At 35.7% G+C, this 19,753-nt stretch overlaps 1 protein-coding gene and 1 long non-coding RNA gene across 2 annotated transcripts in view; one reads left to right on the top strand and one right to left on the bottom strand.

Annotated features, from left to right (window-relative positions):
• The window catches only part of LOC309633184, a 1,005,718-nt gene that overhangs the window by 944,382 nt on the left and 41,583 nt on the right, over positions 1–19,753 (bottom strand). The window lies entirely within an intron of this gene.
• Positions 1–19,753, top strand: part of LURAP1L (leucine rich adaptor protein 1 like) — a 50,582-nt gene that overhangs the window by 5,804 nt on the left and 25,025 nt on the right. The gene's annotated exons all lie outside the window — the stretch shown is intronic.

Genomic DNA, 19,753 nt, shown 5'->3' with positions numbered 1-19,753 from the left:
GCAAATGTTAGCCTAACAAGAGGACAATGGGACTAGGAAGGGTCCGAGAATACTTGTTATTCCGGATGTACTTAGAGGGAGACACTTATTTACTTACCAGGAACTCAGGCAAGTCACTTAACCTCTGTGGACCTTGGTTTATTCGTACAATGAACTGCTTGGAGGAAATGATTCCTTCCTTAATCCTTTTAAGAAGATGACCACAAAACAACAGCATTTTCCACCAGCTTGGAAAGGAGGAAAGTTACATCTGGGACCTTAGCCACTTCTACATAAATGACCCTATCTACTGGGGCTTTGCATGAAAAAGAAGTAACTGGTGGTGTTACTTTAGCTCCACTCTTTTTGCAGTTGGAACACTGGGAGGGAATAAATTCCAAGCATAAAGTAATCTTGGCAAATATACTAGTGCAAAAAGCCATTCTTCAGAGATCATGTCCTATGCTCAGAATTTTTACCACACTATCAACACAAGGGCTCTAAAAACCTCTCTCAAGATCTTTTAAGCTGGTCTGCTTAAGAACTTTAGTTTTTATGTCTCAAGAACCCATTTTCTTCCCAGTTTGAATGCAAATATATAGAGACAGACATATATAGGTCTATGTATGTGTGTGTATATATATGTGTGTGTATTCATACACCATGTGTAATGCAAATGATTTTATTACTCTATTCATGTTTCACTAAATATACACACACACCACAGGTTATACATGTTAGTTATTCAACAAGTATTGACTAAGCGTTGACTATACCTGGTAATTAACTGGGTGCTCAAAATACAAAACAAAAAGTTCAAGGAGCCTATTTAGGGCTCTCAACTCTCTTGCACTCATTTGCCATTTATTATTTGTAGTATATCAAGCCAAGTGTGCTGAAGAATTTTGTAGGGTAAAAAAAATCTGGTTATTTTCAACAAAAGACATTTTCTAGCCTTGTCTATTTTTCTTAATGAAAATGGCACAGAGTTAATAAAAATCTGTTTCCCCAAGCCAGATCTTGTTATGTATAATGATTATGGTATATAAATATACACATTTTAAAAAAGCAAGCAGAAACAACAACAACAGGAGGGGCAGATTATTAAACTGACTATTCATTATATTTTCTACGTGAAGCATACTTATCTATGAACCTAGGAGAATTTATGCCAGAACAGATGTTTTGTGTTCAACTCCGTACTCTAATAAAGGTCTCCTTTACTGAGCAAACGATAACATTGGCTATGGGAGTTTAGAGGGAAGGGATCGAAAACAGGTATATTCCCCTGCCAATGAGACAGTTTTCCCCCATTTTACATAACTCTTACAGGTACTAAAAACCCCAGCTTCAGCATAATTGCAAAGCAACAGATTTGTTTTTATGCAGACTTGGCAGTTTAGTTATAAACATGGAACAGATGCAGTTGTGCAGTTCTTCCTGTCTCCTGGCATCCCCATGTCGAGAAGTTGGGCGATGCCCCTGTGAGTTTTATGTTCTTTTCTGCTCTCTTCTATGAGCATTGAGTCAGCCTCCTTGATCTTATGCTTGACCACACATTTCATGCTCATTACTTTGAGTTGTTCACAGATTTTTCTTCTGGATGGTCTGGAGTTATCAGGCTTCGTTCGGTCCTGCCCTCAGAACTCCTTCCTAAGAAACACCTTAGCCATGTACAGGATTTTCTAGAGACTTCCAGGAATTAAGCCTTCCTTCTTTGCCTATTAGGATGGATGTACTTACCACTGACACAAGGCACCATAGACTTGCAGGGACGGAGTCTCAACACTTAAACTTCTTTACATGCACCTGATCTTCTCATTGTCTCTCTCATCTCCTTTTATGGTTTTATGAATCATTTCCTTAACTCTTATCTGTAAATATTACAATCAATGCTCTTGAAGTCTGAAAGATGCAGGTGGAAAGGAAGCAAGATGAAAGAGATTGATGTTGGGGGTGGGCGGGGGACTGTTTCTGTGGCCAGACTTCTTCACCTTGAAACCCTTATTAATAACATAAATAGCACGATACATAATAAAGGGTGTGGGAAGGAAAATATTGGAAAAGAAAATTTGCAGGCATATGTTTGATACAGTAGGCCAACTCACAGTAACCATTCAGGATGTTCTAGGAGAGGGAGCACATTTTCCCAATGTGTAAAATATTTTTTATTTTTAATTTAAAGAGAAGGAAATTTGACAATAAGCAAATGCAGGGATACACATAGGAAGTTTACAATGAAATCAGAAATAGATGTCAGACTTCTGGTACAAAGTCTGCCCAATTATATTTGTTCACTACTTTTCAATTCACAGTGTTTTACTATCTGTCATATTATTTGAGCATAAGGTCATACTGGGAAAGAAGTATTTTCATCCACATTTTGCGAGTGACATCATTGTGGCTTAGAGATGGTTGAGAAATCAGGCCAAGGTCACATAGCTAATTAGTCAACAGATTCACAATTTGAACTCATATCATCTGACTCCATGTACTGTGCTTTTCCCCCATTCTCGTCTGCATCCCAATAATTTCTCTTCAAAATACAGAATAGTTTTTATAAATCTGTGCTAAGTCAGCAATCCCTAGAGTACTAAGGGACCAACAAAAAGAAGCCATCAGGATGCATGTCAAGGGTTGTTTCAGATATGGGTTCATTCAATAATCAGCAAATATTTATTGAGTGCCAGCAAGGTACCAGGCCAGCCTGGAGACCTTGGGAATATAGTACAAAATGGCTACTTTAAAAAGTCAGTCTTCGGAAGAGGTCCTGTCCTATGTTTGGACTTTTCATTCCACTGTCTATGCAGACTCTTTTTGCAAAATTTTCTTAAGAATAAGACTTTAAGCATTACTTATCAAATACTGCTCTAAGTTTTAGAATGCCTCATAACATCTGAAATATTTTTCCAGTAAATGTAAATAATCTCTGTCAGAGTCAATGTTTACCACTTAGTAATACATTTTATACTGCACTTTTCTTTTACAAGATGTTCAAAGGATTTTAGTGCTATCTCAATAATGTCCATATCATACCTCTAGTTTAAGAGTGAAAATTATTTTCATTGATTTACTCTGGAAAAAATTTGAAATGCATAAGATTATAAAGGCAATCACTAACGAATCAGAGCCTGGAATTAGAAGGGATCTAATGGACCCTCCCAAGTTTGCCTTCCTAGATAATTACTGTTCAGCCATCAAAGTATAGTTTGAAATGAAGTATATACTACCTATTGATGCCGTATTCCAGATTTTAGTCAATTCTGTGTCACGCTGGAATGGTTAATGCAGTGCCTTTATGAATAATTTGAAGATATTGTGTCCTGATCCCATATTTTTAGCAAATACATATTTGCACAGCAGCTGTGTAATAGTGAGAGATAAACAATTTCAAGCTAGTTACTTGTCTTACTATTAAAGCATTCAAATACCCCACCTGATTCCTCAACTCTTGCTTTAATAAAGTTTTCTAGGCAATACATAGAGCTAGACACAAACACACATAAATGATACCAGAAGAACATGAATCAAAATGTCAAAATTTTTGAGGATACAATTGTACTTGGTTTTCATCAATATTTTCTCTTATTGATCTTTTCCATGTACCCCCACCCCCGTATTAAATGGCTTGCCTATTTTGTAATAAAAAAAATTATTTTATATTTCCTCAAAAAGAGATCATAATTTCATTACATTAACTTCACAACTCTTTGGAAATGATTCAGAGTAGGCTAGGAGCTTTCTATCATTTGTTCCATAATACTTCCAATAGTATTTTTACTGTTTTATCATTTAGTTTTTTTTTTTTAATTGAACAAAACTTTAAGGAAAACCCTTAGTTATATAATTGAGAAGCCGTAAAGTGGAAGGCGTCTTCCTTGATGAGTTCACAAGATAGCTGAAAAGATAAAATGCGGATATAATTTTGCCAGAGAAAGATTGCAAACCAGCACGTCAGCACGTACACGATGCCATAGTGGAAATCAGACATAAGTGTTGAGATTAAAAGATAAAGCTGAGGAGATTTGTCATGGCAAATGTGCCTTGTACAAGGAATTAAAAGTGCTGATAGCTATGCAAATTAAGGGCCTAACATTAGTGATAAAGACATCAAGGAGATGAGAAAATGTGATTCTTAAACAGTGGCTTCTTCTGTCATTTTGCACATGGAATGTTATTATACTTAATCTAATAAATCTTGTTGATACATGTTTCCTTACATACTGGCTAAAAATTGACAGCAATGCAGACAAAGGTAGTAATTTTACTTTGCTTGAAACACATAGATAGAATTCAGAAGATTTATACACAACTTGAAAACAGTGACATATCCAAAAACTGATGAGTCTTGCCCTGTCCCTAGGAATGTACGTTGAATGGAAAGAATTACCTTCCATTCCATTCAAGTTATACAACCATACTGCTCTGATCTTGAGAGACCACAAATTATATGAGAATTTTTTAACTTTTCATAAAAGATTATGTTTACTTCCTTGGTAGCATAAAAACATACAGTTTACTTTCCATTTTATAGCGATGAGCCATAATTAAAACACTTTCTCACATATTAAGACTTTTGTTTTTGAAGATACTTCTTCAGAAACTGGGATTCATGGCTGGAGTCTCTGGGGTCCCTGAGAATTTGTTACTTTTTTCTTTTTTTTTTTTTTTTTTTTTGGTTTTTCTTTGAAGAGCATTCCTTTTTGGTTGTCTTTAAAGCTTGTTCGTTCACTACTCAAGTGGTAGACATCTGGTTTGGGGGAAGTAGGCTTTGGAATCAGACAAGCTGGGATTCCAGTCAAACCTAGAGCAAGTCAGGGTACAAAGAAACCACAGGGCCCACCAGGTTGCCAAGGCTCCCAACCCTTTTAGTCCATCCTCCCTGGTGGGAGGGCCTGTCCAGCTCTCAGCGACCTTCCTACTAGTCTTGGCTCTTTCACTCACTGGCACATGGCATCGAGCAAGTTATATAACACTCTAGGACTTGGCTTTCTGTTAACATAGTGATGAAAGCATCTCTAGTAAGGCATCATAAGAATCCAGTGAAATAATACAAGAACATCAACTATTATCAATGCAGTCAAAAGCAGTAAGGATGATGACAGTAATATGTATTATGTCAATTACATGGCTGTTCTGTTGATCTTACACAAGCAGTCCTAGATGAGACTAACGAACGCGCAGGCATCTCCTCTACCAGACTGACTGTCATAGCACTTCCCGTGTCATCAGATCTTCTGCAGAGACTACCTTTCCGTGCAAATGCAAGAAAGAAACATGTGCAGCCTTTCCCCAGCTTCAGTACAAGCAGAGTATAGTAGCACAGATTAAGGAATTGTAGAACCTAATCTCTGGTAGTTAAGGAAGTCTGAGGAATTGAGACTGGTATTTGGTTACTTATAGTGAGACTTTTCTATGTACAAGGCACTGTGTTAGTTTAAGGACTTATATGTAGTATCCCATTGAAACCTTATAATAATCTTAACTAAACATATATTTCACAACAATTTTTATAGATAAAGCACTGAGGTTTACTGTTAATGCTCAAGACTACTGAGAGAGTAAAGGAATGAGCTAGGTTGAGGTCACAATCTGACCTTTAAACCATGACTGCTGCTACATTTCATCCTTTAGACTCTAAAGTTTAGAGAACACTGCTGCTCATGTTGACACCCAGGAGAAAAATGTACATATCTGATCTTCTTCCAGAATTTAAAAATATTAAATATGGTAAACTATGTGGTTATTTACCAGAAGCCCTTCAAGGATGAACAAGAACTAAAGATATCTGTCTTAGGAACACGCAACATTTGGATGAATATATTCAAAAGTCACCTGGTTTCCAGCAGTTGTACCCTTTCTTTTTGCCTCCATCACCCACATCTTCATAAATACTTCTTCCCACTCCACAAGAGCTGCTGGTGAAGAATTCCCTGACCTCACCAGTTCAAGGCTCCCAGCTCAGTAGTGGAGCTCAGCGGTGTTCAGGACTTGGAGCTTAAAAAGCTTGCTATTGGTAGCATTTTAGTTCCCTGAGACATTCTGTTCAGAATAAAGCTTGGATCTTAGATAACTCAGTAGAAAGTAGTAGAAACTGGGAATCCTGACCCCGGCCAGGACTTCCCAGCTGCGTGCTTGAAACACCTTGATCCAAATTGTGCTCGGTGTAAACTATCCATAGAATTCATAAGGAAAAGATTATATTTTCAAACATATTTCAAAAGTCTCAGTCTTAGACTTTAAAATAAAACCTGAATTCTTAGACTTTAAAATAAAACCCGAATAACTCTCCTTTTTAAGAAGGGGATAAACATTGTGCTGGATGTTTATATATAGCTATTATGTTCATTTTTTTTTTTTTTTTTAATGTTCATTTTACAGATAAGGAAACTATGGCTTACAGGGGTTAAATAATTTGACTAGGTCACCGTAAGTGGCTTCCCAGCCATTCATTCAAACAAGAACCACTGGCAATCTGCTGGATCCAAATTACTCCCAAACCATACTATATCTCAGCACCATGAAGTGTGCCTATTTATTGTGAATGAATATTTCTACAGTGATTTCATCCCACAACTACCAGTGGATCTTTTGGTATTCTTTTAAAAATGTTATTGTTTCCTTTTTAAAATTAAATATATGCTCTCATTATAAAACTTCCAGAAATATCATATAAAGAGAAACAAAAGTCCCTTTTTACCTACTCCCAATACATCTTCCCCATATTACTCTTTACCCCAAAAGAAACCACTGCTGACAGTTTGGTGTGAATCCTCTCAGGTCTTTTTCTACGTCTTTGCCTGCATATATAGGCACATATACGTTTATATAATTTTTAAATGTCTGGATTTCATTTTTCTTATTTTACATAATAATATTTTATTATGTCACCTGACATTTATTGGATGATTACAATATGTCAGTTGGCACTGTAAACAGTTTTCATGTATTATGTCATTTCATTCTCACTCCTCACCCACTTGTGAGGTAAGCACTGTGGGTTGTTAGGTAATATAAACAGATTCCTGATAGAGTTTAAGAAATGTTTAGTTAATATTTATTTATTCTGTCAATTCTCTTATATGAACCTCAGCTAGTTACTAATTAAAATGAAAAGGTCATTACTTTGCTTTTTATAATAAATGATTATCCAAATATTCAATAGTTCTTTTAGAATCAAATTCCATCCAAAGAAATCTGACTCAATCAGAACACTTCATTCCTCTACTGAAGAAATAACCTTCAAATAAGTCTTCAGATTGGAATGTACTTCTCCTCCGTCACATACCATTCTAACATAACCTTCTTGTTGAGTTTTTTTTTCTTTTTTGATAATAATAATAATATCAGTAAAACCTCTAAAAGTTGGATCAGAATGCTAACATGGCACAAGATGTTCCATACCACATGGAGAAGGCAGAATAGCCACCAAGAAACTATGGCTCAAAACCATCTTAGGTTTGTTCAGACTTTGGAAGGCTCCTGATGACAAAACAGATTCTGCTCCTAGAGATCTGGCATAATCAGAACACTGGATTCTTTAGTTGAAGATATAATTAATATCCTTCAAATCGACTCATAACAAAGTGATGTATAAAACTGGAACTAGGGACTTCCCTGGTGGCACAGTGGTTAAGAATCCGCCTGCCAGTGCAGGGGACACGGGTTTGATCCCTGGTCCGGGAAGATCCCACATGCCACGGAGCAACTAAGCCCGTGAGCCACAACTACTGAGCCTGCGCTCTACAGCCCTCGAGCCAGAACTACTGAGCCCAAGTGCCGCAACTACTGAAGCCCGTGTGCCTAGAGCCCGTGCTCCGCAACAAGAGAAGCCACCGCAAAGAGAAGCCCGCGCACTGCAGCAAAGAGTAGCCCCTGCTCGCTGCAACTAGAGAAAGCCCGCATGCAGCAATGAAGACCCAACACGGCCAAAATAAATAAATTTATCTAAAAAACCTAAAAAACTGGAACTATAATATATTACTAATTTGCTCTCTCCCTGAAGGCCCATTTTATGGACAGTTGGAAGATTGGTGAAGCAAAGGATCAGCACAATAGTGAGATAGGAATTTGATGGTGTCCTGGCACTTCTGGACCCAGCGCTGTATTTGGCATCTCCAGGACAGCCATTTCCCTTAACTGTCTTGGTTGGGTCTGCCAGCATGTCCACTGCTGTTCAGCCTGTATTCTAACTGACACATCTTATTCTTCGAAATGTTAATCTCATCAATCAGGAGTTGGTCATATTGGACGTCTTTAGGGTGAGTTTTCAATCTTGATCTCTGATGTCTTATTATTGATTTCAGATTTTCAGAGGATAATCAATTCCCCTCATTTCTAAGTGCTAGGGGGCACATCACATTCCCATGTATGCCCCCTCTACTATCAGCATCACATTGCTGTTGTAGAATAATCTTTAATTTTTAAAAAACATTCTGGATAATATGGCTTATTTTTATGTAAAAAATGATCAGACAATCCATTTGTAATTAAAACTACGGAATGTTCTTTTTTCCTCTGTATTTTAAATTAGGATGCCTGAAGTGAGCCAGATGTAAGTCTTCGACTTTCCATATATTTGGGAGCAGAACAAAATTGTTGCTATATTGGTACCCACCTCAGGAAACACATAGAAAGGTTTTAACACCAGCACCCCAAACAGTGAGATATATGTCACAACTCAGGGATTGATAGCCCAGGATATGATTATAATAGTTTCTCTGATTTTTTATTTATTTATTTATTTATTGCAAAAGACATTTAACTAAATTTACGTTGATTTTTTTGTTTTGGTGCCGACCAAACAAAGCTTGAGACCAAAACTGAGAAGGAAAGTCCTTCCTCATGGTGATAAAGTCCAACTTTCACGGCTGCTCAATTCACAGAACTACCTGTAGTTCTTTTGCTGAGAATTTAATCATAAAGAGCTACTACTAGCTCTTTATTGGTGTGATGTTAATTTTGTTTCCAGGTTTTCCCTTAATTTCATAAAATGTTTAAATTATTATAATTGAAATGATACATGCTGTTATTAAAACATGCAAATAGTACAAAAGGATCTAAAGTGGAAAATGAAGGTTCCCCACATCCCCTTTCCCAATTTCCAATCCCTAGAGACAACTACTATGAATAATATTCTATGTATCCTCCTAGAAATTTTCTGAATATATGTAAGTATACCTATAGTTTCTTATATACCTTTAGCTATAATTATAGACATATATTTGTGGAGGCGTATGTGTGTGTATAATTTTAAAATTGAGACTCTCAGGAACTCATGTTGCAGCTAGTTTTCTAGATTCAGTAAATACTCTGGTATCGAATATGTATCTATAGCTTCAAAACACAACTTACAGTGCTCCCACTTTGGATGGATTACTGGCAAAGGACAGCAGTTAGAGTCTATTTGTATAAAAACATACTGCAGTTGGTGAGGCAAAAAGACAGAGTCAATAATCTCTAGAAATAGAAAAGACCATTGTAGAACCCTAGGGTGGGAAAGAACTTTAGAGGTTCCTTGGTGCTTTTAGACCAATTCCCCACTGGCATCTTCACCCATTGATCATCCATCCTTTGATGAATTTCTTCAGTGATGGGGACTTCACTGGCTCCCAAGGCAGACCATGCCATTTTCAGACACTTCTATTCATTATACTTGTTAACTGGCAATTCCAGTTGTTCATCAAAAAGACAAAACTATAACCATTCAACAAGAGGTAAAAAAAAAAATGCTCCAGCCTGTTGCCTACAAGCCGTGAGTTTATAACTTAAGATGGATGCTCTATCAGGTGTAAAATACAATGAAAGCTCAGTGAGTTTCTCCTAGTTTGATATGTACATGACTAAAATAAAAGCCTTTCTTGCCTTTCTTGCGAAATGAAAAAAAGAACGGCAATGCCATGTATTGGCAAGGATGGGGAGAAGTGGGCACTCTCCTGCACTGCTGCCGGAAGTGTATGTTCAAAGCACCGTTTTTAGTGGTAAACCTGACACTGTATTTAAAAGAGGGGGGGACTTCCCTGGCGGTCCAGTGGTTAAGACTCCGCGCTTCCACTGTAGGGGGATGGGGTTCGATCCCTGGTCAGGGAACTAGGATCCTGCATGTCACAGCTCGGCCAAAAATAAATAAATAAAAATAAAAAAGGGGGGAAAAAGATACTCAACACAGCAATTCTGGTATCAGTAATACTTAAGATAAATATAAAAATTTACCCTAAGAAAATAATAATGAATTTGTACAAAAATATAATTTGTGTGTACCTTTGGTATTATGTATGATAGAAAAAAAAATGGAATAATCTAAATGACCAATAATGGTAGGTAGGCTATTTATCTGTATATGATAGAAATTTGTGTAGCTATTAAAATTATATTGTAAGATTATTTATGGAAGAGAGAAAATGGTTATAGATATTTACATGCTTAGAACAAAAGGCTGGAATCAAATACTACTGTTAACATTATAGGGAATCACTGGATGGTGGGGTTATGAATGACATTTTAAATTTTTTCTGTTGTGCTCTGTTGTTCTATTTACTTTATCTGCACTAAGTATACATTGTATTTTGATAAGAAAAAGTACAAATAGGCAGAATTTTAGAAAATAAAATAGTATGGGCTTTAGAATAGGTAAAGGTGAATTCAAGGAATCACAGCCCTGCCTTTTACCAGCTATGTGTCTTTAAGCACATAATGAGTTTAATGTACATAAAGTAGCTGGGAGTCTGCCTACTAAACAGTAAGCACTCATTAAGCATTAGTTTTTTTGTCTTTCTCATTTGATTAATGGCTTAACTATTTCATACTTATAGGAAAAGATGAGATTAGAAGTTGTCCTATTATCTTCCTCTTCTGTCCTTTTATTGTATTTCATAGAAGAAGGGGGAGGGGCATGGCTACATGTAAAATAACTTCTTGTCCTGGACAAACCGCATCTGGGTTGTTAAATTTGGCATTGAGCATCCCAGCACAGAAGCAACAACAGGAATGATTGGTGCCCAAGTAAGAAATGACCACTCCAACTCTGGCGAGTCCTTTCTGTTGAATAAGGTGAATTAAAAACCAACTGACCCCTCAGGATCTTAGAGTGGCTGATGCTAATCATGGGCAAGACCACCACAAGAAGGTAATGGAGCGGACGTCTGCTCTCCGAAACATTTACCAAGCATTTCACAGTCTCCTCCTATGAGCCTTATGCCTCCTGCCAGACACAGATGGGTAGAAAATATTAAGACTCTGATAGATGTTCACATAGGTTTTAAGAGAGAAAAGTAGTCACTGCTCAGAATACAGAAAAGGATAAGAAATAACTGATTACAGACAAAGCCCTTTTTTGGATTTCATGGGTAAGAATCTGAAACCATACTCCAGCCTTCTACCATCTTACAAGGCGATGATAACACAGTAGTGCAAAAAATAATACACAGAGCCACCAATTTAATCACTTAGATCAGTGATTTTATAGTCACACTATAAAACTTAATGATTTAATGGTATTTTAAATATCGTTCATTGACACAATCTTTCTGCAGTAAAAGCACATGATTATTTAAGATATATTTATAAGTCTCTGGGGCTACAGATTTCCGCAAGGTGAAAGTCTGACAAAATCCTATGTACATGACTTCATTTGTCACTTTATTATTGGGCCAAATTTTCAGCTGTATATTTCAACTTGGTTAATAAAACTGCTGTCTTTTTCTCCCTCCCTATAATCACCCTGAGGGCAGAAGCTATGATTAATCAGTGCTGTGTTTCTCTAACACCCAATCATTTAGGGACTCAGCATTTGTTGAATGTGTAAATTAAAGTACACCTTAGTCCTGGTTCTAATTTTTGGGTTTGGAATGCATTAGCAATATTGCTTTTTTGGACAGGAACATAGAACCCCAATCCCTCCTCTGCTTCCCACCGGCCACTTCCAGTCACCTGGAATTTGGGTTCTTGGTTAAGAAAGACTAAAACAATTTTCTTCCTATTACCTGTTATTGTGACATTTGACTTAGAAAGAGAGAGGGAGAGAAGAAGAAGAAGAAGCGGGGGGCGGGGGGTGGGGGAGGAAGGGAGGAAGGGAGGAAGGAGAAGAGAAGAGAAGAGAAAGGAACCTTTCTTCCGCTGTGAAGTGATACAGCAGAATTTCTTCTTGGTTGCAGGACCTACTCTATCCTCAGATATGGTCAGTTTCAGAAACCATTGCTGTCAGGGGTACTGGCAACACATAGAAATGGAAGAGTCGTTTTGCTTCTCTGTTAGGTGCACAAAGAAAATGCACATTTTATTGATAGTTTTTGCCATCCTCTTTTCCTACTCAGGAATGAGGTTTTGAAGTTCCAGAGTGAAAAGAAAGAACTTACAAGGAAAAGAGACATCATTTATAATTGTGTACGTATTGATATATGGTACAGTCTATGTGGTTTGGGTTGAAAATAAATAATAGTCTATTTTGGCAGCCTACGTTAGTACCCAGATAGCATTGATTGTTTGGGCATTACTTCTCCGACTATCCTTAGCACATCCTCAGTATAGGCTTGGGAACTTAGGACTACAATGTCACTTGGGCACATTGTATCTGACGTGTTTGAGAGTTAGCAAGCTTGCAGTGAACCTCATCAGCGATGACCAGATGGATAAGTTAGATTGACAGAATGAGAAAAGCTAGGTTTCTTGAGTATTCATGATAAGATTCTAGAACTGGAGACAGTTTCAAGGAATCAACCTATTTTTCTGTTTTTAATTAGTAACTAGATTTGAAAGATGAAAAATGGCTATCAAATATTCTAGTATTGCTACTAAAGCAGCAACTGCATGGGTTTCCTTCTGTATATTTTTGTCCTTTCGTGAACTTTTACATACTATTCACTTTCCCAAAGGCATTGGTTTTACCACCTTGCAAGAAGCTATACTACATGGACTTTTGCTGCTTTTAATCTTCATATTTCTTATTTATATTATCTGCAGGAAAAATGTACAAATATGTGGAGAAATATTTTTTTAAAACTTTTTTTAATATTTAAATATTAAGTATTTAAATATTTAAATACTTTTTAAAAATATTTTTAAAAATTATCTTAAAATAATTTTGGACTTTACATAAAAGCTACAAAAACAGTACCAAACATCACTATATACCCCACCCAGACTCTCCCACGTTACCTTTACCTTCTCATTCTCTGCCCTCCCCCTCCTCTCTCTCTCTCTTTCTTCCCCCCAAACACACACACTTTTCCTTAAACATTCTTCAACTTAAAAGTTGCAGACATGATATTACTTTACCTCTAGATATAATACTTCAGTGAGCATTTCTCAAAAACAAGAACAATTATAAATGTTGTCCTTCCCCTCTCCTATATACAGTACAGTCATAATTAATGACTCACATCATTTTTTCCTGCTGAGTTTAGACCTGTCCTAAGAATATTTTTCAACAGAGCACAACAGGTGGCCACCTTGCATCAATCAGAAGCCTACCTCAGGCCAGCATTCAGTTAAATAATACAAGTGGGCCTACCTGAAGCATAGTAGGGGCAATTAGAAGAACATGCCCTCAATTTCCCACCTTCCTATTGACTTAATGTCAGAAATCCTGTTCTCACAAAATCATCTCTTGAGCCAGAGCTTGTGATCCATATGAAAAAAATGAAAGAGTAACTGGAAGATTTTGGACCGTGGGTGGTATTCAGTAAATGCACTTTGAACGTTGGCTACATTAACAACACTATCACCTTCTACCATTTAAGCTGTATGGGGGCAAGGATGCTGCGAGCCAGTTTTGTTAAGTGAGGAAGAGGAGAGAAGAGGACACAGGAAAAGGAAATATCTTTTAGCATTTTTGTCTAAGAAAAGATTTCTCCTAGGAGCCATTATTTTGCACTGTACACAATAGTTTACAAAGCATTTTCTCATATGCTACCTTCTTTCCTCAGTCCTGGGGTTATGAGGTTACAACAATTAGACAATGAATATAACATTTGCAGCATATGCTGTTATACCATGTTTACAGCATGTATTTGCTAGAATATAGTATTTGCCCAGTAAATGTGACCAATAATAATAGGCTTCCGCCTGATATTATACTTGCTTGGCCAAGGAAGTAATAAATCAAGCTATGCTATGACTGTCACTATGTGCTACATTAAATTTAGTTCTTAAAATTCAGACAAACTCCTTTTGGGGATTATATTGAATAGTAAAAGCCATTTGTTGAATTAACTCTTGAAAATTATCCACTTGTTTTTCCTTTAATCTGGCTATGTTCAGAGTTTGCCAGGAACTATGGCCCTGACAAGCCTGATGAAATGAAACAGAATTTTAACTTTTATATTGTGCTTCTTAATTTTGAGTTTATTAGTTCAATTTCTAAATTTGTTTTGTGTTTGCTTTATAAAGTAATACTTGTTCCAATTATTCCTTATTTGAAAGTTTTTAAAAGTTAGTTTGGGAACGCCAGAATAAATATGCGAGAAGAAAGTCAGGATAACGAAGAGATGAGATTTAGGGTCTTCTCTCTATGTGTGTTTCTGTCAGTGGGGAAAAATGAACTAGAATATGACAAGGATTATTTTGGTAGACATTGCACTCATGATGAGCCCACATGTTCTTTATGGGCACCAAATTTACATAAGGACTTAGAAATGGATCTTGAAATTTCCCCCACTCAGTCCAGTTCCCCTCCCTCCAACCACCATCCTTCAGTAGCCTGGGAAATTATACAAATATCTGCCATGTCTACCAACATGCATCCTACTTCAAGATAATCTGGTACCATAGGGAAATGCAATCTGGATTCTCCTTATCAGTATGCTTAATGTAAAATGAAACTATTTTCTTAGATGTCCATATTGGTATGATTTCTCTGGGTTACCATTTGAGTTGATTTTTATCAGCATAGTATTGTTCATGACCTTGATCTGTACTTTGGAGTGGAGTTTGATGAACATCCTGTGTGTCCTGCTAAGCATTTTTTGGACTTGTTCAGTTACTCACTGGCAGTCATTTTTAATTGCCTTCCTTTCCAACCATGTTACGATTTACATTTATAAGTGGGATTAAGAGAGACCAATTTCATAGAAGATAGGAAACTTGTTCAGTGAAGCAACTGACTACTTCTACACTGTTGCAGTTGAAGTCTCATATGGATTCATACATGATAAGATCAGGAATTTTGAGATCTTAATGGCTGTCATGTATTATATAATATATAATAATATATAATAATGTATTATATTAACGTGTACTATAGCTTTAAAGGGAAGTTAAGAAGACACAGTGAAAACATTTCTTTAAACAGTATTCCTCCCAGGCACAAACAAAGCAATCTTTTTAGTGAACCATAACTTTACTTGGCACTAGATGTGGAAAATCAACATGATTTGAAGGGTGGTGCCAGCACAAAATGGAATTCCCCAAACATTTTGATTTAATTAATAAACGAAATGTGTTCAGAATACTGTCATTAGCAGTCAATAAATAAAAAAACAAGGCTAAAGTCACAAATGCATACTACTTTTTGTGTTGGAGACTTTTAAATAATCACAGCACAACCATATTATCTTATTGGCATTAATAAGCAAGTGGGTTAAAATGATTATTGTTAGAGTCTGTAATACTTTTATTTAAAACCACTAACCATTACTTAAGTCTCCTAGGAGCACTATCAAATGATCACATTGCTGAGTTGGACGTGGAGATACGGAGACAGAGTGATTTACAGTAGATTAAGACAAGCCCAGATTTCCCACTTTCCAAACTGATTGTTCAGGATGCCATGGAATAGCCAATACAAATAGAGGAGATGCATTTCTATTTACACTTTAATTCCAAAAGTCCAGACATCATTACTGGGACTGCTCAGTAATTTCCTAACATTAAGTGTTGTGTTATTTTTGTTTGCTTTCAGTCTTAAGACAAACTGATTCTATTTGGATTTCACCCAATATTCTTTAAGGAGAAGTGCACTGTTGCTTTTTATTTTTTTACATCTTTGATTTGATTTTGTGTCAATAGGATCAAATAACTTGAAAATTTTATCTACATGAAACCCAGTGCCTTTTGGTAAGCAAAATTTGGTGCTACTCAAAGGCACTAACGCTTCTGAGAACAAATAAAATAAGTTAAGTACATACTAAGAATGTCAAACTGATTCATGCACTTGGAAATGAGTCTAACAAGAATCTATTTTCCATCTCTTGACCTTACACATGAAATTAATTTTGCCCCAGCCAAAAATCTTAGTTGTTCCAATTAAACACTGACGATGCATATCTATAGTAAATATACATATTTCCAAATCCTCACTCCTTGTTGGGCCTTAAAGACAGATGGAAACTCTCAGTTGCACACCATTTAACTATGTAAATGTCCACCCTGGACACTGTTCCCCATCTCTGCTTATAGAAATGTTTCTATAATAGAAATCAAGTAAATACAACACATTTTAAAGCATCAACTATATCCCACTCTTGTATAAACCCCAGAAGAAATACAAATGAATTTGAAGACATGAATTTCACGGAACTTGCAAATCAATCAGGTAAGTAAGGCATGAGTTTACTACTAAAACAATAGCAATATTTAACTTCCATAGTATTGAAAATTCTGATCTCATACCAAAGGTTCGTGATCCATAATAAAATGCAATTTTTATTTGAAACAAATTATATCGTAACCATTTAATACTGTGCCTAGGCGCTTGTCTTTTACATCATAATGTATCACCCCACCTCAGCTCCTGAAATGTGCTATGTATATACTCTTGTCTCTGGACATTTGTACGTGCCATTCCTTTTGCCTGGCTCTTTCTTCCTCTTCCACCCTTATCCCTCACACCTCATCGAGTTAGCTCTGACTTTTTATCCTTCAAGTCATACCATTGATAATATTGTATTTTGTTTTGTTTTTTATGTCCCTCATGAGACTATAAGTTCTCTCATAGCTAGAACCTTGTTCAATTATTTCATTTCTAGAATTTAGCAGACTGTAAGAGCTCAGTATTGGAGGAATAAATGAATAAAGCTCTCTTAAAAGTTATTACAGAGGAGGGTAACAGTAGGTAGAAGTAACAGCTTTAGCAAGTTTGGGGTTATAAGCACTGACTGCCTAGGCAACAGTAATGATTGTGAGAGTGATTGAGGGAGATGGGAAGGTTATGTTGGAGCTAATGAAAAGAAGACTGGACTGGTAAAATATTCCCAATGAACAGAAGATACTATTCTAAGAAGTTTGAATACAATTTGATAGGCAATGAGGACCAAGAGTAGTTGTTATTTTAGAGAATTTATATAATGAAAGCTGTGTTATATTTTTTTAATACTTACTCTATTTTTTTCTTATAGTTGTCTTCGTTTTTTTTTTTTTTTTTTATAGTTGTCTTCTTGAGAACTAAATGGTTTCCATGTGTTTTATATTATGGGATCCTTAAAGTATGTTGTCCTTTTGAAATACTCATTAACAATAAAGCATGCTGTTTATTACCGAGGAATGAAAGTACGCAACAGAATAAAAAATGACAAAAATATTTTTGGAACAAGGAAGGAGAAAAGATTATATTCATTCAAGACACAAATATGTCAAAATTGTTTGTTTTCTTCCTACTAGATATAATTTCATAAGTACACAGATTTTATGGTTATAATATATGTCCTCAATAAATTTAAGTTGCCTTTATTAGCATGTTGACGTTTTCTAAACAACAACAAAAAATAAGTATGTTTTAATCATCCAAATGACATTTACCTATGAATAGCTATTTATACAATTCTCTATGTTTAGGATTGTTTGATTTATTTTGAAATTAAGGGTTTTTCTGATTAAAATGTAATATACTTTCTTGATACATATTTTAGAGAGTACATAAAATATAAGGAAAGGAGGGAGGGACCAAAAAAACATGATTACATTACCCTGAAGCCACTGTTGTAACATTTTTATCTTATTAAAGTATTTTTCTTCTGTAATTTTTCCTTTGTGTTGTTGAAGTTATAATATATACCTTATATCTTACTTTTTTGTAGATCCTGGTTTTTTGCTCAAAATCGTATCATAAACCTTTTCCTATATGATTTTTCTAAACTTAATTTGTATTGCCTGAAAAATATTCAATTTTGTGTGCATTTCTCTAATATTGGATAGTTAACTTGCTTTTTGTATTTTTGTTGATGATGTAACATTTCAGATTATTTCCCTAATAATTCCTAGGCAGGGAGAATAAATGTCATTCCTTTTGCAACATGATTTTCCAACTCTTGATTCCTTTTTCTTTTGTCAGACTGAATATTGAGTAGTTTGTTTTTTTAAAGGGTGCATGAATCCTGTTTTCTTATCCCTTGCAAAGGAGAAAAGAAGCAGGTAAGCACAAGGGCTTCAGAGCCTGATAGATCTCAGTCTGAATCCCAACTCCATCACTTATTAATTGTGTGAAGCTGACAAGTTACAGATCCTTTTTGAGGTACAGTTTGAAGATAATAGTATCTATCATTTAAAGTTTTGTAAAGATTAGGTGAAATATATATATATATACTCATCATAGTGCTTGGAACTAGTGCTTTATTAAAGACTAGCCATTATTTTGTATGCTATTATTATTGTTGGAATTCTTTGTTGTCACTATGGAAGTTACCTTGAGTTAATTAAAAATTTCTGTGTGGGATTACAAAAACAATAAGACAAAAATCAAAACAGCGAATACTTTATCAAAACAAAAACCTCCACTACCTTTAAAATGCATTGCTACCAGGATTCCTCCTATTTCTGACATCAATCACAGGGCTTCACTTACGGTACCTATGCTTATTTCCCAGAATTCAATATACAACCTCCAGCTGCTCTTTATCTGAGCAGTAAATTCTGATCGTTGCAAAACCAGCCTAGAAAGATGCTATTACTATTATTGAAGAGTGGCAATGGGAATCACTCTGATTAGTTTATAAAAGCTGCACATACAGACTGTTAGGAGGGAGCAATGTCAAGTTTTAGTTGATTGCAAGAATTACATTTCTGAATCAGGAGATAGACAGTGGGAAAAGAAAATAGGCTTTTTTCTACTTTTAGAGGAACCTAGGCACATCACCGATTATGTTTTAAATTGCATCCACCAGGATTTTAATTAGCAGACAATAATCTCAAATTCTAGTGACATCTGAGTGAAAGTTTGAGCTGTTATTATAGTAGTTTTGTCTTCTATTCTGTATTATAAGATAAGCTTTCAAGTTTTAAATTCAGAAAATTCTTCAAGGATTTTATTTCAGTTAGAATTATATATTTTCTTTAATAGAGAGCGAGCAAATCAACCCAAATAGAGCCTTATTTAGAAAATTCACACCCAAGGAAAAATATAAGATTTGGCATCACCTTTGCCAATTATATGGCAAACACTTGTATAAAATCCAGCTATTATTTACCATAACATGTGTGAATATAAATACTGTGGGTTTTTTTATCATCTGAGTTGACGAATGGTATTTATGGAGGCAACTCCACAGATGATGGACTATCTCTTAAAAAGGAACAGTAGTTTAGATGCAAGCATCCCATCTTGGGGTATCTCTGTATTGTTTTATAGGTACTAAGTCAAAGTTTTTTCATAAGCATCATTCTCATTTCAAATTTATAAAAAACGGCGCATATAATTATAAAACTATAAATGCTTCATAGATGAAATTTTCAGTGTAATGTTAGGATAAGGCATCATCTGAGTAAAAACAGTACAATTTGGTATTATTATGAAGCCGGGTGTCTGGACATGTCCTGATGAATTCATCATGTGCCATCTGTTCCAATA

The sequence above is a fragment of the Balaenoptera borealis genome, assembly GCF_965194805.1.
Source record: "Balaenoptera borealis genome assembly, chromosome: 8".
In the NCBI taxonomy this organism is placed as follows: Eukaryota; Metazoa; Chordata; class Mammalia; order Artiodactyla; family Balaenopteridae; genus Balaenoptera; species Balaenoptera borealis.
The sequence above is the reverse complement of the archived record's forward strand: the minus strand, read 5'-3'. Positions and strand labels throughout refer to the sequence as shown.